This window comes from Dreissena polymorpha, chromosome 2, assembly GCF_020536995.1.
Source record: "Dreissena polymorpha isolate Duluth1 chromosome 2, UMN_Dpol_1.0, whole genome shotgun sequence".
Lineage (NCBI taxonomy): Eukaryota > Metazoa > Mollusca > Bivalvia > Myida > Dreissenidae > Dreissena > Dreissena polymorpha.
Window position 1 is genome coordinate 90,662,030 of NC_068356.1, and position 19,227 is coordinate 90,681,256.

At 32.4% G+C, this 19,227-nt stretch overlaps 1 long non-coding RNA gene across 1 annotated transcript; it reads left to right on the plus strand.

Annotated features, from left to right (window-relative positions):
- Nucleotides 1-13,387: 13,387 nt before the first annotated feature.
- Nucleotides 13,388-14,806, plus strand: LOC127870220 (uncharacterized). Its single transcript, XR_008044701.1, has 2 exons — nucleotides 13,388-13,464; nucleotides 14,570-14,806. It is a non-coding gene; the product is annotated as an uncharacterized LOC127870220 (long non-coding RNA).
- The last annotated feature ends 4,421 nt before the right edge of the window (nucleotides 14,807-19,227 follow it).

A 19,227-nucleotide genomic window follows, 5' to 3' on the forward strand; every position in this document is an offset into this window, starting at 1 on the left:
ATGAACTCTATTTCAAACGTATCTGCACGCTCGTCATTTTGTTGCTGTTTTGTTAATGTTTGATTTGTTGTTCCATTAAATTTGATAAAGTGTTAATGACACGTCTGAATATAATAAATTACAATACATCAATAACAGTAGACCATACAAATATTAATATTTTATTTGAATTCATGTTAATCTTATTACATAATTTAATAAATTGTAACCCATGTCTTAAATTGATTAGTATAACTTATGAATACTCACGCATAATACTTTACTTCGAGAAGACATTTTTATTAAATGTTTTGCTTGAAATGGATCCACATCGCCCCATGTCAGGGCAATCACAATTGTTCTGACTAATGACTTTAAATACATGTTTTAGATAAATAAATCTTGACAACTTCAAACTTTTGAGTTGAGAGAATACTTTTTATACTTCAGCAACTCATGTTAGATTTATTGTTTGACATCAGACGAACAGAGCATTAAAAAGCCACGCGCATCAGCTGCAATTAGACATGTTTGTGTCTTATTCTATGGTCAGACGCCATGACCTTAAAGCGAAGTCGGTTGACAAGTATTTTCTTTAATGTTTATATTTATAGGGAGGTAGTTATGTTTTATGTTTTAAATGATATTATTTTTCCGGTTCAAGTGTTATAAAATGCAAAAATCACATCTGTATATTACTTGTGGACATATTTGCAAGAACAAACGTGTTATTGTTGTTTAAAGAGTCCATGTCTATTTACTGCGTTCTCGTGGATTGTAAACAAATCAAATCAGATGTTTGATTTGCAAATGATGGTAAAAATAGCAGTTGCTCTTAAAGTTAAATGATGTTTCAATAAATGTGCAATTTTAGATTATATTCTATACCATCATATACACAATTGTGAAATTGCTTCAAGGGACAGCATATGCAAGAGGAATTGACTCCACAATACACAATGTTTATGCTTTATAAAATGTGACAATTGTAACGTTTAATATGCGAAAAAATTAAGTCGGTTTACTCTTATTTGTATGCGTTTTTTTTTATAACTACGTAATCCATTTACTTATTTTTTTAAATCCTGTAGTTACGGTATTTAGAACTATCATATTTGAAAAAAGTGTACTTGAGTTTTTGAAAGAATTTCATGTTTGTCACAATCAATGCAAGTTGTTGTTGGTAGCCACGTGGCCCCTACGATTCGCTTGTGATCCGATCACGTGATTGAGATCCCGCATGGAATGCTGGACGTGACTTTAAAATATATTGTATAGAGAAATAGCTCGTATAGTGTTCGTCAATATGATGAAATTATTTTTGTTTTGATATCCGAGCGATTAACGATGCTTTTTATAAAACTCTTAATTATGGATAAGCATTTAAAGGAAGCTTTTCATGTTTTGGTAAATCGAACAAAATGATTCAAATTAAGTCAGAGTTGCAATTTTCGTATCAGTAAACATTTTTTGAGGAAACAATTAAACTGAACGTTTTCTTTGCTCAAAAATATCCATTATATGCATCTATTGACGATTTATAAACCTGAAATTTATAAAGCGTTACAAACGCGAAACGATTGAATCATTTGGAGTGTTCTGTTGTTTGTTAATCTTTCGTCCATACGGCAAACCTCGAGATGACTCTAAATAAAATGAGCATCGTTCTTGAAACAAATTGGGCTTAATGCATGACTGTTGTGTGTAAAACGTCGTTCAAGAAAGGACTGTTTCCTAGTTCATTGAACTTTTCGTTTACAGGAGAGTCGTAACAAAAATCAAGTCGAGGCTGACAGTGTCGTTCTTGATAAGCATGTAAGGACTGCACAGGTGTATCAATTTTAAAACTTAACGCAAATGCATTTCAAGCAGTTTTTCAAGATTAAGGCTCAAATTTTCTACGGATGTCACTTACTTGCAAAACTATGTGCACTTTCTACTTGTACTCAAGCTTAAGTTGGAAAAGAGTGAGTATGATAACTGCCCGCCTTTATATAACTGAAATACATGCACTATTAAAATTGCGAAAAATAAAAAAAAAACACAACGCTAATTTACAAAACGTTAATGCCCTTGTCTTTGCGCAACAATTTTCAAAGTGTATTTCCAAGACCAACGGTTTCGCATTTATACGTATTGTTTATACTTTGCAGCAACAACTCAGTCATTTATTGTTCAGTAACGAGAAAGTCCTGTCAGGAGTAACAATGTCAGTAACAATGTAAGCTATTATGTCAATGAAGGTGTCTTATTAGTGGACGATGCATATCCTGACCAGACTGTGCAAATGCACAGGCTGATCTGGAGCAGTGCTGGTCGCATAGTGCGTAAGACCCATTTTTGCATTTCGGGACTAATATCAAGACGGACATTTCTTAAGATTGATTGTATGATACACACATTTTTTAAGGTGTTGTATGCAAACAAACCATTACCTTTTAAGAATACAAGAAACAACATAAAGCAACGTTAATTTTTGTAAACGTCAGTCATGTCGACAAAACCTGAAGACACCCTATTGACACTGCAATCCATCTTTGATACGTTTGTTATCCATAACCATTAAGCAATGTGACAGCCTATTGTTATTTCTTCAGAAGTTCGCCAAGTTAATCCAAAATGTATAGTAATAGGTTAAATGCCAAAGTGTTTTGAGAATTATATATTTAAGCGTGTGTAACACCTTGCAAGCACGGGTTACACTGAGCATGTTTCTTCCATAGTTATTAATATGATAACGATAATTAATAAAACAAATAACATAATTACTACTGCTCTTACCGTAAATACGTAGATTATCTTAACGACCGTTTCTAGACATTATTATTGTGTTTTACTGGTATGGAAACTTCTGAGCAAATTCACATAAGAGGCCCGTCATTATAACAAGGCTTATTGTATTAATCGTAAAATGTAAATGTAAAACAAAAAGCTAGTAATAAGTGAATCAGAAAATTAGGTGTGTTCAGTGTTCATAGACAAATTACATACTTTCATGACCACTGCCTAAATTTCGAAAGCTTAGGGGCGAAACATTAATATAAATCTTTTCATTAATCATTAATAACAATCCTTAAGTCAGGTAGTGCAAAGAACGTTTAGTTAACCTTAAGTAGGATATGCTAAGTAAACTTATGGCGGCTGAATAATACATTGAATGTACTGTTATTGTGTTTTTGAACACATACCAACTTAATGGGTGAATGTCTTTGTATTATAGGTTGTATCGCAATTTATTTCTTTATATAATGAGGCTATATTATTTAATAACAAAGCATAATACTATACCAAGTTTGTAATACTATTCAAGCGGTGTGATACAGACTTATTTTAAATAAATAACGTCTATTGTATAGTTATCAGTTAAACACAATATTTAATCGTAATTCGGTTGTTCTGCAACAGTTTGCTTGGTACAGACGTCATACATTTTTAGATTGCAATCATATTATTTATCTTTCCTACAAGTCTTTTGGTGTGTTCTAAAAGAATGAGAATTTGATACAATGACGCATTGAAGTAAATGCCGTATAGTAAAATACATCATTCATTACATCTTTTTATTTAGAAAAAAAAACGTCTCGAACAGGTCATTTATTCTCCGAGCCATCGCACAGCAGCATCAACTTCGAAAACCCTTAGTACTTATAGGAGTTACATTGACAGGTAACAGACAAATCGAATTTTATTGAGAATAGATCGATGCCCATGAGGACATGCCTAACGTTATCTGCAGGAAACTATCGTTTTACAGCAAGAAACTTTTGGTTAATGCGACTTAAAGTCGTCGCGTCTTTTTCTGATGAAACAGCTAATACACAAGCTCTCTTGGGTCATAGGTAAGATAAGGCTTCAATTCTGTTTATAAGCGTAACATATATTGATAAAAATGAATTGCTTTCATTTTGGCGTCTTAGAATTGTCTGGTGCGGTCGTCATGCAATAAAACGTTTAAATGATCGTCGCCTGTACTCATTATTCATATTTCGTTGATGAACGAACAACGCACGTCCCTCTTTGGATGTTGTTGATGTCAGCTTTAAATTTCATCTTTATATTAGCCCCGTTCTAGTAAAAGCGGGCGTATCGTATGTCGTCCCAAATCTACAGCGAAGTCATATTCCTTCAATGATGGAGTTTCGTCTATAATTTTTTTTTTATCTTAAAACGATATAATCCATTAATTTTCGAACGGAAAGCGTCAAAAAGTGTAGACAGATAAATAGGAATGCTTTTCAAGGCACAGGTCAGCGCGTTAGTTGTGTTTAACACGAACAATCTAAGTGCAAGGCTTACAAGTGCACAACAGACGTGCGCTAAGGTAGCTCCAGCCGCAATATGAAGGCACTTGTAAAAATCGGTATTCCAATTGCATTTCTTCTTTAGTTTTAACTTGAAATAGCCCCGAAGCCGGAAAGTATGTACATCTCACCAATTATAAAAGGATAGTTTCGTCAATACTTTTCTTTCACTCATTTCTATACAAAAGAAGTTGAAACACAGATAAGCCGAACATGCTTTCTTACCTTTCTAATTTTTGTTCGTATATATGAATGATTTTTGTTTTAAGTAAGTTATGTTTGAATTATGAATCTTTTCTCCCATCGTTTAAGCCCTGTCCAGTTTCCGGAATGATAACGCATATAATTATGCACGTTTTATTTTGTAAACAAGATTATTTCTAAGGTGCGCAATGTGAAAGTTTTGCTGGTAACATTGCTTGTTAATATGTTGATTAGATATTGCTGCTAGTGCACTATACCAGTACCAAACCAATCATCAAAAAAAGATTGACGTTCTTTAAAAACAATTTTGCACTACAATGAATAGTATAATCTTAATTATACCGAATCAATGTAGGTACAGTATAAACTTAACAATATCTGGGTCACGAGAAATCAGAATGAATGCTTTTGCAATCCTAGAAATATGTATAGCTGTGTTTATATCATAAATCGGAACGTTTGCTACCAAAAACATTTACTCCTTCTGCTGCCTTAGTAGTTTGAATGGTCCATTTCTTTATCCAAACGTTTATTTTAAAACTTCACTGAAATGATCAGTTTACGAAATGATTAAACATGCAATGATGAACGTTTCATCTTTAGGTTTTAATATTAGTGTTACATTGCCAAGAACATACAGGGTTTTGAAGAAAACATTAAGGTTTTAAAAAAAGTGTCACTATGATTAATATAAAAACTTTTAACTAGTGGAAGTGAATTATAACTATAAATCCATTATCGAGTATGCAACCGGAATCGTACTATCCAAATTCAGCATTTCAATGGAATATAATTAATGTATTTAAAGTTACAGGACTGTTAGTCTGTCATGCGTTATAAGTTTTGCATCGGAAAAACTAAATCATTTACTTGATACTTTTAAATACAGTTACAAAATTGTAATTGGTAAATATTAAAGTAAAACTCCACATCAAACACGGAATATAATCAACATACGATGTTCTTGGGCATGTCTTAGGTATTTCGAAAACGTAGAAACATGTTTGAGGTACTTTGCAAACATAGGGATATTTCCAGCGAATTTAATTTCAATCGTGACGGACTGATATGACAAGAAACCTCTCAGGTGCATCATAAACTAAACTCAATACAATTATATACTTTTTGATTGCATATTGGGCGTGTCGTGCAATTTATAATAATGTCATTTCAACGTCAATAATCCAAACATATATCCTGATTTTTTTTTCTAGAGATCTATAATAATCTCGTCAATATATCCGACTTCTAAACAGTCCCTAAACGATTGATATTGGCAAGCTATAAACGTATTATCTACGTTTCCTCAGGATGAAAATGCATATGTAAATAATTCTACACGCAATGAGTGATAATGAAATCCGCTTCTAGAAAAGAGCTGTTGACCAAGTCATTTTCTTATTCCTCTATATGTAGCGATGCATTGGCGAGTAGTTCATGTTTATGTTGTCCTCCCTGGGGTCCCTAGTTCATCCGTATAAAGTGACTCTCAAAACAAAATGAATTCGACACGTCAGTATAGGCCAAATGATGATTAATATGCATATGTTGAGTATAAAAAGCCTGGGCACTAATATATAAGCATAGTAATATGTTGAATCAACCTGTGTATAGAAACTTTGATTCATTTAGCTAAACATGTACACGCATTCGTACATATTTACTGAACATAATTGTTTATGTCTACTGAACGCATGTCACTGTTAGCATATATCATTTCTTTAAGCTATGAGAATATTGCGAAAAACTTGATACACGACGAATACAAAAAATGAAACTATTATTCTAAGACACACATTCCTACCACAATATAAACATGTTGGAAATACCTTTATATATGTACATAAAGCAGCCGTTCAAACGCATACCACTAAGCATGTTGTTCCACTGAATAATAGTTTGCTAAAAGGATCCATACATTTCATCAACGTGCAATATTCGAAGATGTTATTATGTTTACTTCTGTATTGTAATTGTTTATACGCTCAAGAATGAACCAGATTGAATTATTCAACGCAAAAAGTGTTAAATTGTTCATCTACAAAAAGAAAGCTGACACCTTAGGCTAAGTCTTAGTTGAACTAATAACCCATATTAACTAACCCATTAACATTTTAAGTGGATATACAATTTATATACGTATACATTACAGCTAGCTTCCTCTTTAGTTTACGGATATTATGTCCATAATTCTCAGTTGGAAGATCAGATTAAGCATATTCAAAGCAAAAAATTACATCCGGCGTCAATATGGTGCTATAACTCCAACGATTCATAATGGGTTTGTCGACTTTTTTGTTGGTCAGCGTGCATCAGCAAGAAACGAAATTCAGTATTTTGCGTTGATGATTATTGGTTCCGAGTAAGATAAATTAGTGATAAGCATGTTTTGTGAAATTGCAATCGAAACAACGCCGCTCTGTAGTTCTTGTTAGAATACGATGCATCGAATCTTCGACGGAGTGCTAATTGCCATGAAAAGTTCATTCTTTTAAAAAAACACAAGTTTTTAAAACTTCATTTATATTGAGACACTTACTTAAAATAAATGTGTGTGGTTAAGGTAGTCAAAACTTGTTTAAAGATTAAAATATTATTGAAAAAGCAGTATCCATATTTCGTCAAAACGATGTCTATTACTGATTTCGATGTTGTGGTAACTCAATATCTATAAAATATTGCACATAGGAAAGTTTGCTTGGTAAAACCGGAGATTGCTAATACACCAAACTTTGAAAACAGCACTCAACGTGTATGAGAGTACTAAAAATATCATCTTAACAAGTTACCGAGGACAGCATTGGCTGATTGTGCTTTTTTGCAACAAGCGGACGAAATTGTGAATATAGTAACCTTGATAAGCTGTGACTTATTTGGTCCCTTTGCAAAGGGAAACCGTGATGGTAAATACACTTACTATTAAAAGCTAGTGGCTGAAATAGCACCTTTGCTCAGGCTGGTGAATACATTTAGCGATGAAAGTTAATGAAGATGATATGGTACTTTGGTCCAGACCCTTACCTTTATGCAATTATCTTTATCAACTGAAGTCGAAGTCAAAATTGTGTCCATCATCTTGCATATTTGTGAATGTTTTACGACTTATCTTACATGCGAATAACCGTGTACCAATAACAACTTTTGCAATCATCAATTTTAGAAGTGGTATGAGTGTCGACCGGACGACCGATTGACATTTCTTGAATAACCTCTGTCTGTTCATTACGGCTTAGAATCAGTTCGAATCTGGATGGCACATTTTTGTTACTGAAGGACTCAGGTGATTTATTGACTGCAATTTCCATCATCACTCTTTAGTATACATATATCAATGTAAACATTGTAATGTAAGTAACCATTAATCAGATTGATATTTTGTGAAGCATTGTGTTTTCACTTCTTTATATTGCTAAATAAAGATGGTGTAACTAAGAAAAAAGGATATTTAACACGTCACGTGTGTGTAAATTAGACTGAAATCATGAAAGCCAACCGTTGCATCGCTTATGCTTTCCGGTTTTTTTCCAATTCTAGTCGAGATAGAAGTAAAGGTACCTGATATAATTTATGTCATTGGACATTTAACAAATATGTTTGTGATTTTCGACAGGTTGATCCTACATTTGTCCTCGTTTAATTGGCAATCTGATTGTCGCAAGAATTTACAAATACATGTATGTCATGTAGACAGTAGTAATGTTCCGTACCAAGGTAATAAACAATACATATTTCTTGATGATATACATATGGTTGCATAGGTTTTAGTCAATGCTTACCTTATAGTTATTTTGGAAACTGTGTCATGGTCCTCAATGTTCCTGCATGCTGGTGAAAGTTTGTAGCCTTAAAGTACCTTGAGCAGTCATTCCCATTACCCTAGTCTCATCTACAACACAAACGGATATATAACAATCGGTTGACAACATATATTTTGAAATTCTGCATATAAGGTAAAAGTTCAAGTACGTGTTTAACAAACGTCAATCTCTTACTTTACACGTTTTATACATTTCCTCGTTATGATTTGGCGACAATATGGATCTATATTATTGCTCACTAACAAATAAATTATTAAACACAAAACGAAACCGACACCACGAAACCAGGCACAACTCATAAACGACAATCGTTGAATGCTGTTGCATTATTACTGCTGTGCGTTCTGTTCATTTGATCCTTTTGTGTAGTATATTAAACTTTTTTTTCAAAACTAAGGAAATTACATTTTTTATTAAACGCGTAAAATAATATTTAAGAAAATTAATATATACCGAAGACGAAGGATATCATCGGTATGCTCTGGGCACATGTTCGTGTGAGTTAACAGCATTTTTGATGTTTGATTTGTACTTCTTTAAATCACTTTTGTCCTGCAATGTGTTCTTCATTTGTTATTTAAACCCATAAATGTTGTTGTATCAACTAGAAAGAGCCAGTGCGCGAAAGAAATGTACTAAAGAAATATAAGTATGTAATTTTATCAATACATCACAAATCTATATTAACACCTTCTTTAATTAAAACTGATTTGCGTTTTGCTTTAAAAGATGAACCTTTGCAAATATAAGGTGTCGATTCCTACGCAGTTGTCGCCCACTTTCAATCTTCCTCTTTAATTTATGGATGAATTCAGACCAGGCGTTATAACACATAGCTGTATAATAACGCTATTTTCGTTCTTAAATTCATATTTTCTTCAGCATTTCACATAGTACAAATCTGTAAACACGCGTTCAGTTTCAATATGGTTGCCGTTAGGGACCAGATATGCAATTGAATCAGCCGTTTATTGCGATAAAAATCGCTACAACGACTGTTTCCACTCGTTAATTTAATTTCTCATTTCCTCCGAGGTTTGCATCGTCTTTATTTAAATAAATATATGGGAAGCTGTCCCAATTAGCACTTTTGATCGATTGTGCGTCTAAAATGGTTAAAAGGTGGGACCCTTCATTACAAGCATTAAATATACGCTTTTCAATTTAATTGTTTTTTGACAAAGAAGTTGTTGTAGATCTGTTGTCATGAAGAACTTTTTTAATTTTGACGTAGTTAAATCAAATCGTATTTTATTTTATGTAATAGAAAATATTCCAATATGAGCGCGCGATGATTAAGACGGACAAATCATTTGAACTATTTCTATAAGTAACGATATTAGAGTGATTATAAGATTGAAATTAAGATACGTGCACTAAGTTTCATTGTTTATAATATGTTATACATACGTTTAATGACAACCTCAAATTGTGAACCAGCAATAAGTGTAACTGTGTTTATGTTAACCGTGCGTGTTTGTCTATAAACGCCGCCCACATTTCATAATTCAATTTTAAAGCTTTCAAAGTGGTGACACTGGCTATATGTACCATGTCATTTCTTAAAACGATTTCTTGCTAACCACGAGAGATATTTGGGAAAAAATCGTTATTTCTTGGAAAAGCTTAATGATTCATTAGACTGTATTTTTTTCTTAAGTTTGCATTTGGAATGGTGCGTCCATTTGAAAATAATTACCAACAGAATGAAAAGCTGCGATTTAATTCCATAAATTGTTTTCGCTTAGTTTGTAGTTTATTATATTATAACTTATTCACGCTTAAAAAAGGCAATGTTCGTGCCACAACAACGCTAGACAATTATTTCTTTCAATTTGATGTTTGGTAAATTAATCCTTTGGAATATGAATTCAACGATTACGTGATGCAGTTTATGGAACACAGTTTGATTTGATAAATATGATAAGGAAACGACAATCTATCAACAGGATCTTATCTATCGTTCTCTTTAATTTAATAGAGCGCTGTTAATGTGTTTTTTGTGTCAGGTAAGCATGAGAATATAATGCATGTTTATTCCCGAAAAACGCACATCTTGTCTGACACACACGACGCATGTTTTCGCATCGATTATTTGTTATGAAAAAAAGAAAGAAAATACAATGTAATCTTTTGTTGATTGTTCAAATATGCACTGATAATTATATATACACCTTTCAGAATTGAGCAAACTACCATCATTAATACGAACTTAGCGGTGGTAGATCGTTCTTGTTCGAGCCGCCATGAAACTTACTCAAATTAGAAACACATGCGCATGATAAAGTTGCATTATTTGAAATATGGCAAAGAAGAACAAACTGTTTTGACATTTTAATGCAGGTTTGCATTTTACAAGAGTGTGTGCTCCTTCTTTAAATTCTTCGAATACAAAGTCGAAAGTCATGCAAAAAACACCAGGAATCACAGAATATTATATCTAAGAAATACCAATGGAACACATAACACGTACCGAATGCAAATTCATATACTGCGTATCGTTCTAAAAAAGTGAACCTTTCGTGTAATACTCGAGGTATATATTACCCTGGTGAATTAATTAAACTGAATTTATAGACGTTGATAATGTTGGCAATGTTTGAACAAATACACAATAAATGTTGTGGGAAATAACCCCCGAAGACAAATGAAATAACCGATGATTGCAAAACTAATAATTTCGAATATTTAACGATCGGAAACAGCTGCCAAACTTGTGTTATAACAAGTTTATAAAAACACGTCATTCTAAAATATCATTAAAATAGTTCAGAATAAATATTAAATCATGGCATTTCTCTGTCATAAGCGGCGTTCGTAACATTTTATTAGCCTACTAATAAACCTAAAACAAAAAAACTAACACAATTATGTGTAATCATAATATCGGCCTGGAATAAACATGACCTTCTATCAAATGAAAACCGGAAATCATGAGAAAAATCGTCGTAATAGTAATAAACACACAATACATACATTGAAACTTCTAAAAATAAAAAAGAAACAACATTGACTGTCAAGCACCTTATAGGGGTTTTTGTCAAATGTACGATACATTGAGGAGGGCCGATACTATGAGAATAAGACCTATAGCATTACAGATGTAAAGCGAATTTTAATCGTAATGTTTAAATATACAATCTTGATAAAATTATTTGCAGTCATAGACACTCATGTAAACTTGGTTCATTGGGCAACACGTGGACTTTTAATTTGCAAATCATTTATTTGATTGACTCTTTTAGTTATGTGCATCTTTCTAAAATACGTCACAATCAATTTACTTGTTCTTGCTTTTAAATATTTCCGTTATCATGTCATAATTTCCGTAGGCCTTCTTGTTATGACCATAATTTTGTTTAAAATAAATGTTTGAGTAGGCCAGGACTTATTGATTAAACGAAAACGTATCATCACACAAACAATACTTGCTTATTTGTTTTTAGGTAATATTTTACGAATGCCGTTTTTTGGGTGCAGCTGATCCACTCTTCCTATTCAAGAGTACGCATTAGATATCAACGTATGTTTGTTTACAGCATTGCTTGAGAAAAGATATTTTTATATCATGTTAACATGTTGTTTTATTTAATATCTTAGCCAATATGCCTTATGTATTTTTTTCAAAACGAAAGTTATTCTTGAAACCCTACGAAAATCGTGTTCCTAATGTATGTCTGATTCTAATGTAAACAATGCGACCCAAATGATAAAAACGGATTCATAAGAATTATACAAATATTGAGAAAAAAGACCTAGAGTGTATTTACAGAGATTTGCTGATTAAATGTTCTTATTTTTGAATATGTCATTTAATATATTTACTATCAAAATAAGGGCACACTACAGATTGACACTTCTGAACTGATTATTTAGAGAAGTAAACTATCTCGCCAAGAAAAGCCTCGGCAATAACTTAACGTAGGTTTTCTGAAGTCTAAAAAGATTCTTTACTTTACCGTGCTGTCGTGTAAACAGACATGTTTGTATTGGTAAAATAACCAGAATTAAAACTAGTTTGAAGATAAAACTTATAAACTTAAAGCTTTTAGATATGAATTTACATGTATTAAAAAGAAGCCATATGAAACAAATGTTCCTTTTTGCACAGAACAAAAATAATACAAGTAATACACTGCATGTTATTAATTAAATAGTTGTGTCCCCATCTTCAGAATCCATGTGTACACAATTCTTCTCCTTTTTGTACGGTGATTAGGTCTCGTAGTAACCGTCGGAGAATGTGTTTGACACACAGAAACACAATAATTATTAACAGACATGAAATGGAAAGTTAAGTATCCTTTTATCTACAAGAAACGCCATCATAAACAAGTTTAGTTTATGACTATAGTTATAGTTTGCTTAATGTGTGTCTAAAATATTAGGTAGAATGTGAATCCATTATATTTATATTCAGACTTTAACAAAACATAAATGAAAGTTGAGGTGAAGTATAATTTTATTTACATAACCTTTGACTTAAAAGGGAGTGCGCAGTAGTTTCATTTAACCTTTTATATATTATGTGAAAAACTGTTTATTGATTATAAACAAATATTTATCCTAGAGGTGCCTCATATTTAAACATTATATTAAATTACAAACATAATACAAGTAGAAGATGTTTGAAGTTCACTTGCAATCTTGTTTGCTATATACGGGCAGTCATTCGTTTAGGTGTATTCCCGATGACGTCGTTGATTCGGTAGACTTTCCTTTTTCAGCGACCATAATTGCGACCCAGGTTTATAACGAACACTTATGTAGATGCATTGGAAATAAGCATTCATTTCTATTTGGAGCAATTCACTAGCTAGTGAAACGCTATATTCAGCAGATGTATCTTGAAGTGTGCACTACTTGATGATATTCACAATCTATACTATTCAATATATTAAGACAAAACAATGTTGAAATAACTAGGCCGTGAAAAAGCTTTATTCAAAAGATGTGCAGCATGTTGTAAACGAGCACTCAGATTGATGTTTTAAAATGGACTAAGACAACCATTTGTAACTACTAATGTAACCACAACATGAAAGCAACGACTCTTCTTTTTTAGGTTTCCCTTCCATGCGATATCCAGTAAACTGCCCGTCCTATGTCCAGCCAGATGGAATGACTTCTAGAAATATCTGTATCTCCACTAATCTTACAAGGTACATTTGTCAACAATACAGCAGTTTCAAATCTTCAACTAATCATAAACTAGATCAGAAGCTTCTCTTGAGTCTACCATTTGTTATGTCTAGATGGGGATTTACGCAACTTGACTACTGCTGGAAAAGTGAAAATACTTATATATATTGTATACTTATATACCGTCACAAATAATCCCAACAGTACGGAAAAGAAAGCCATTGTTGAATATATTATTTTTAAACTATATTGTATATTAATGTATTTTTAACAACATCTTAGTTAGACTAAACTACGCAACTAAGCAACGAATTATGAACGGACCCGTGAACATACTTTTCATACAAATACAATTTATTCATTAACATCAGGAATACAAACTTAGATAATGTGTGTTTCACTATGCTCTGTGAAAGAAAATAGATAAAAAAAATAGTGTGTTTTTATTATAATCACAAATCTGTGAATAAAGAGACTAGAGGCCACTTACATTAAATACACTGACCTTTTCGTTAATAGTTTGTTCTATACAGAAACAAGGCTTTAAATTCGCATACAATAGTAGCGGTTCTATTTTTTTCTAAAAAGTCATTAAATACACGACAAACATATTGATTTTTTTATCGCAATTTCTATTCAACCAAATTAGAGAATCTGCCATAGAAGCTGTAACTGCTCAATATATGGGCATGCTCAAGATAATTCTGACTGTATCTTCATCTTTCGAACGGCAATTTTAAAAAGCTCGCTTAAATGTTTTACCTCGTTGAGTTTGCGCAATGTCTGTGTTATTTTTACTACGTTTCAAAAGTAATTCAACATTCGAGCTTTAAGATGTGTATGGGTTATCGAGAGGGAGGTGGGGTACGGTCGGCGAAAATCTGGTTGTTTTCTGTTAGTTCATTTGGTGTTCGTGACCAATATTATTGACATTTTGTATAGAGAAAGAATGCATGGAGACTTAGTCTGAGATTACATGTAAGTGTTATCAAGACAAGTTGAAGGCCACTAGTACTAAAACATAAAAACAATTGTTTGCGACTAAACAATATGAGTTTGAATTTAGGTTTTAAAATTAAATTTTGAATATCGGTAAATAATATGTTAAATGTGTTTTTCTTGTAGGTTCAGATGTACCCCATCATCCTCTCAGTAAGGTTGGGTTCTCTCGTTCGTACTAGGACGGCCAGTTCTAAAACGAAACTAAAATAAACTAAAACGAAACGAAAATAGATATATCCAACCGCATAAGTATTTAACCTGTAAAGCGATATGACAACATTATGTATTACAATACGAAAATGAAATAACATGTAATGAGTTATATACATGTATTAATATTAATAAATGTCGTGAATATAGTGTATTGTGTTATAATTCAATAAAATGCCTTGAAGTATATTCGTGAGGTTTACAACTTTTATTCCCGTATTATGGTTATACGCCACCGTTTCCACAATTTACTTTAAGGGTGAGTTGTCATTTATAAATATCTAAACAGTTCCCTAGAGACAAGAAATGTGAGATTAATTCAAAAATTACTGGTGTGACTAACTTCTCAATTTAGACCCAGTCGAACAATACGCATTACTGTATATTGGGAAATACTGTGTACATAAGAAACAAGGCAACATTACCCTGGGAATTATAAACACATCATCATATATCACTGTTTAAGCTTGTCGATTAATCATTTTTAAATTATAGGATTCATGAATATATATCATTGAAAGAAGATTTGAAAATAAGTCAGAACACAGTCAATAGTAAAAGAAATAAACGCACATTATAAACCTTGAGAAATTGACGAAATATTGGCATGCACTGAAAATAAAATGTTCTAAAATCAAATAACACAAAGTTTAATATTGTATATTGGTTTAAGTATTAAAATTTAAATATACCGTTTTTTTTTAAATCAACAGCGTCAATTACATAATTTAATATAGACAGCATATATTTTGGTTAAGACATCATTCTTACCATTCCAATCTAACATATTCAATACATCTGTTGCAAGTCTTGCTGTGTAGAACCTACTCCTAACATTGTATAATTTCTAAAACGTCTAGGCTAGGTCGTCTATCATTCACGCATTAAAACAGAAGTGTAAACAACGAGCACTCTTAGTGCTCATGGAGGTCAAAACCAAGGAAAAGACACATACTATTTTTCGCGATTGAACTCTAATGAGGTCAAACGATATTTAAAAAAAATCTTATTTGGCAGCACGTTTCTCGTGTTGGATTCGACACGCAATCGTCTTGTGTCTGTGTCCAATACACAAACTTTCTGTGTCAAGCGTTGAGCAAATGCTTTAAATATGCTGATTACTGTAACATTTGCTAATCCAATTCTCCTGCTTCAATTATGGCATCATAGCGTTGTCTGTTCGACATGGAACGATAAGTACATAAATGTATACATTCGTTAAATTGCGCTGATAAACAAACAACACACTTGCGTATGTGATGTTAACGATTCAGCTTTTGTTTTTGATATGGGGTCACATTTTGATTTGTTGTCTGGTATGACCGACAAGATATCAATATTTATTGTGTTTTGGTTTAATTGGCAGTGTTCATAAATACACAGATAATACTCGGCCACTTGTATACTCTGAGCTTTGGAAAAAAAAACACAGCATTGATCAAATATAGACGAATCAACTGAATTGCCAGTGTATCCAAACACTAATTATGTTTATGCTGGATGTAATGATATATTGTTGTGTTAACTTTAATACAGTATACATTTCCTGATATTTTTTTACATATTTGAATAATGTATTAAACACGTTTATTTTTTTTTTTAGACGTCATCTCCGTAAATTCACTTTTTGAAAAGAACCCTTCTTCGATAATCCAAATTTGATAAAAGGGGTTATGGTTTATGAAACAAACGCATGGTATAATTTATCTCGTATAATATGAGAGTTTAATGATTCGTATAATATATCATAATCATGTTCTTGTGTATCTGGATTGGTATTTTTATACATGATTCATATTAACACCATCAAAGTTATTTTTTATATGATTGTTTTTATTTTTATAGAAATAAACCACACTAAAATGTACACTCAGCAGGTTATAAAAGGGAGTTAATTGTTAATTTAATTAAACACATCCATTGACTACCTTATGCCTTCACTTATTGAATGTCCAGTTCAAGCACTTCACTTCCGGGTTCAGTCACTGTTTCCGGCGTATGCGAGTTTTGTTGGTGGTTACCATACCCTACAGGAGGCGTTTCATCCGGCTACACCGGCTCCGCAAAACCAACGCACACTACCAATCTAAATAAAATACAATTTAGTTATTAAAAAATGTAGCAGTTATTCAACCTTTGGCGTGGTAAGAACTTATAAATTTGAAAATAAAATCACGCGAAATATTGTGCATATCATGCAAGTATACGTTAGTTAATCATCCCGTGAGGTGTAATGAAATCAAATAGATACACGTGCTGGACAGACACTTATCAATCATACGTAAAGACTCACCACTTTAACAAATACACCGATATTGTTTCAAAAATAAGCTATTATCATAACAAGTCATTCCAACACACGTCAACATGAGACACATTCAAACGTGAAACACATTAGCCGAGGGTGTTATTTTGGGATGAACAGTTGCAGTTACGTTTAAAGACTTTATTATTCAAATCCTCACACACGCAACATAATCGATTGCCGCCGGTTTGTAAATCAAAGCATTGATATATAAACAGCACACTTCTCATTCATTTTAGTGATATAAACACGAATATAACTCAGGATACCTGAAATTGAAATGGTTTGGAAAATCAATGTGTATTAAAAATGCCTTTTAAGGAATTAAATCCGAAAGTATTTTCATCGTTTTGTCTTTTCTCCTTATATGTATTATTAAATGTTTGAACAATACATTTGTAACATTATATTTGGTTAATTTAATGCACTGCCTGTGCATTAAGTCAAGCAGCTCAAATCACATACTTTCAAATTAAATAAATCAATAACATAGCGTACGTTACAAAGGGTATAACACAAGTGTTTTGTGCTTTTTAATGTATTTGATTTGTCTTCAAAAGGCTAACGTGGCTTGGCAAGCCTCGCCGTGTAAACTTTAACTGATCTAATACAATCAAGTTAACACATACACTTTCCGAATGCTCTCTATTTTTTCGAGTACACTTATCGATCGATGCATTCTTTGTTGTAGCGTATAATATTGCACACATATACAACGATTGGATTAAAAGGCATCTACATGTTCCATAGCTGATGCTAGTGTTTGGTTATAAAATGTCAAACTTACTATCACTATATTGTCCTGTCGTTCAATGTTTAATCTACCAGGATCGCTATTAATGAAAATGCCAATTGAAATGTCAGTACTTCAAAACTGCAAAATTCACCAGAAAGGTTCAGATGAATTTAGTTGCAAAGATTTTAGATGTAAACGAGTGCAACCATTTGGGTTATCATACATTGTGGAAATATGTGTGCAATTGAAACAAAAGAATCAGTGTTGAGCTTGACAAATGCAGTGAGAAAAATAATGTACAATTTAAGCTATCGATCAAAAATGGCAAGAATATAAACACACAACGATCTAAAAATATAAAAAGTCACTTAACATGTACAATACATAACTGTTACAAACATATTTCCTAATCAAATAAGAAATCACATCAATTCAATCTGGTGATAGGTGCATGCATTGTATTTCTTACTCGGACCATTACGCAAAGAACACTCTAAAGACACATACAGTCTAAATGGTCATAGACAAACCATGTACATGTATATATATAATCCGTTATTTATCTTGTGGAAGTCTTACATTTGATTTCTTGTACAATTAAGTATGAATAGCACATTCATCAAAACACAATTAAATACAGCCATATAAAACGGACACGATAATATAGATAACCATTATCATCAAATACTATTTCGAACCGGGTTCTGATTGCCTTAGGTATGCTCTGAACACGTGTCTATTAAAGGCATTACAACTTCAAAAATCCACTAATTTATCTTCACCGTTTCTCTGGAGATCTTATATTCTCAACTCAATATCTCCAACTTCTTGGGAACTCATGGGAAATCTTCACGTCATTTAAACGCATGCATTGAGATTTTGGTTTTATATTATTTCGACATAATATATGCTACAAACAACGCATACGATGACACTAATGTTTAACAACGTCATTATGGTACCTGCTATATATCACTACTTTAATACAATTCTTGATTGTTTTTAATCTTATTACACTTTTATTTCCCCTTAGGCCACTTCAAATTGATTTGTTGGTCTACGGATATTTTTGAAAAAAAAGTTAAAGAGGCGAGCGAAAAAAAACATTTTTTTTTTTTGAAAACAAGAAAATTCTCGAGCGATCGAAGAGCGAAGAATAACAAAATCACATTTCGATATAAAAATATTACAGTATCAAGAGATACAGGTTTAAACAGCTATATTTTACATTCAAATAAATTTTTATACAAACAATATATATCGACGTCATAATTTTAGGAGTAAGTTGCATATGACCTTTGACCACGAAATATACATGTAACCATATAATTGAAGTGAGGGACACATGTCTACCTACTGCTGCTTATATTTGTTTGAAGTTTTAAACAGTGTAAGCTGTGAAAAGGTCCACCATGTTGCAAGCTGTGAAAAGGTATACCATGTTGCAATAGCATTTAATGAGGGATAATCATCAAAATGATAATGACAGACAGTCGGACCAAGGCCATGCATATGATCCATTGTCGCTAC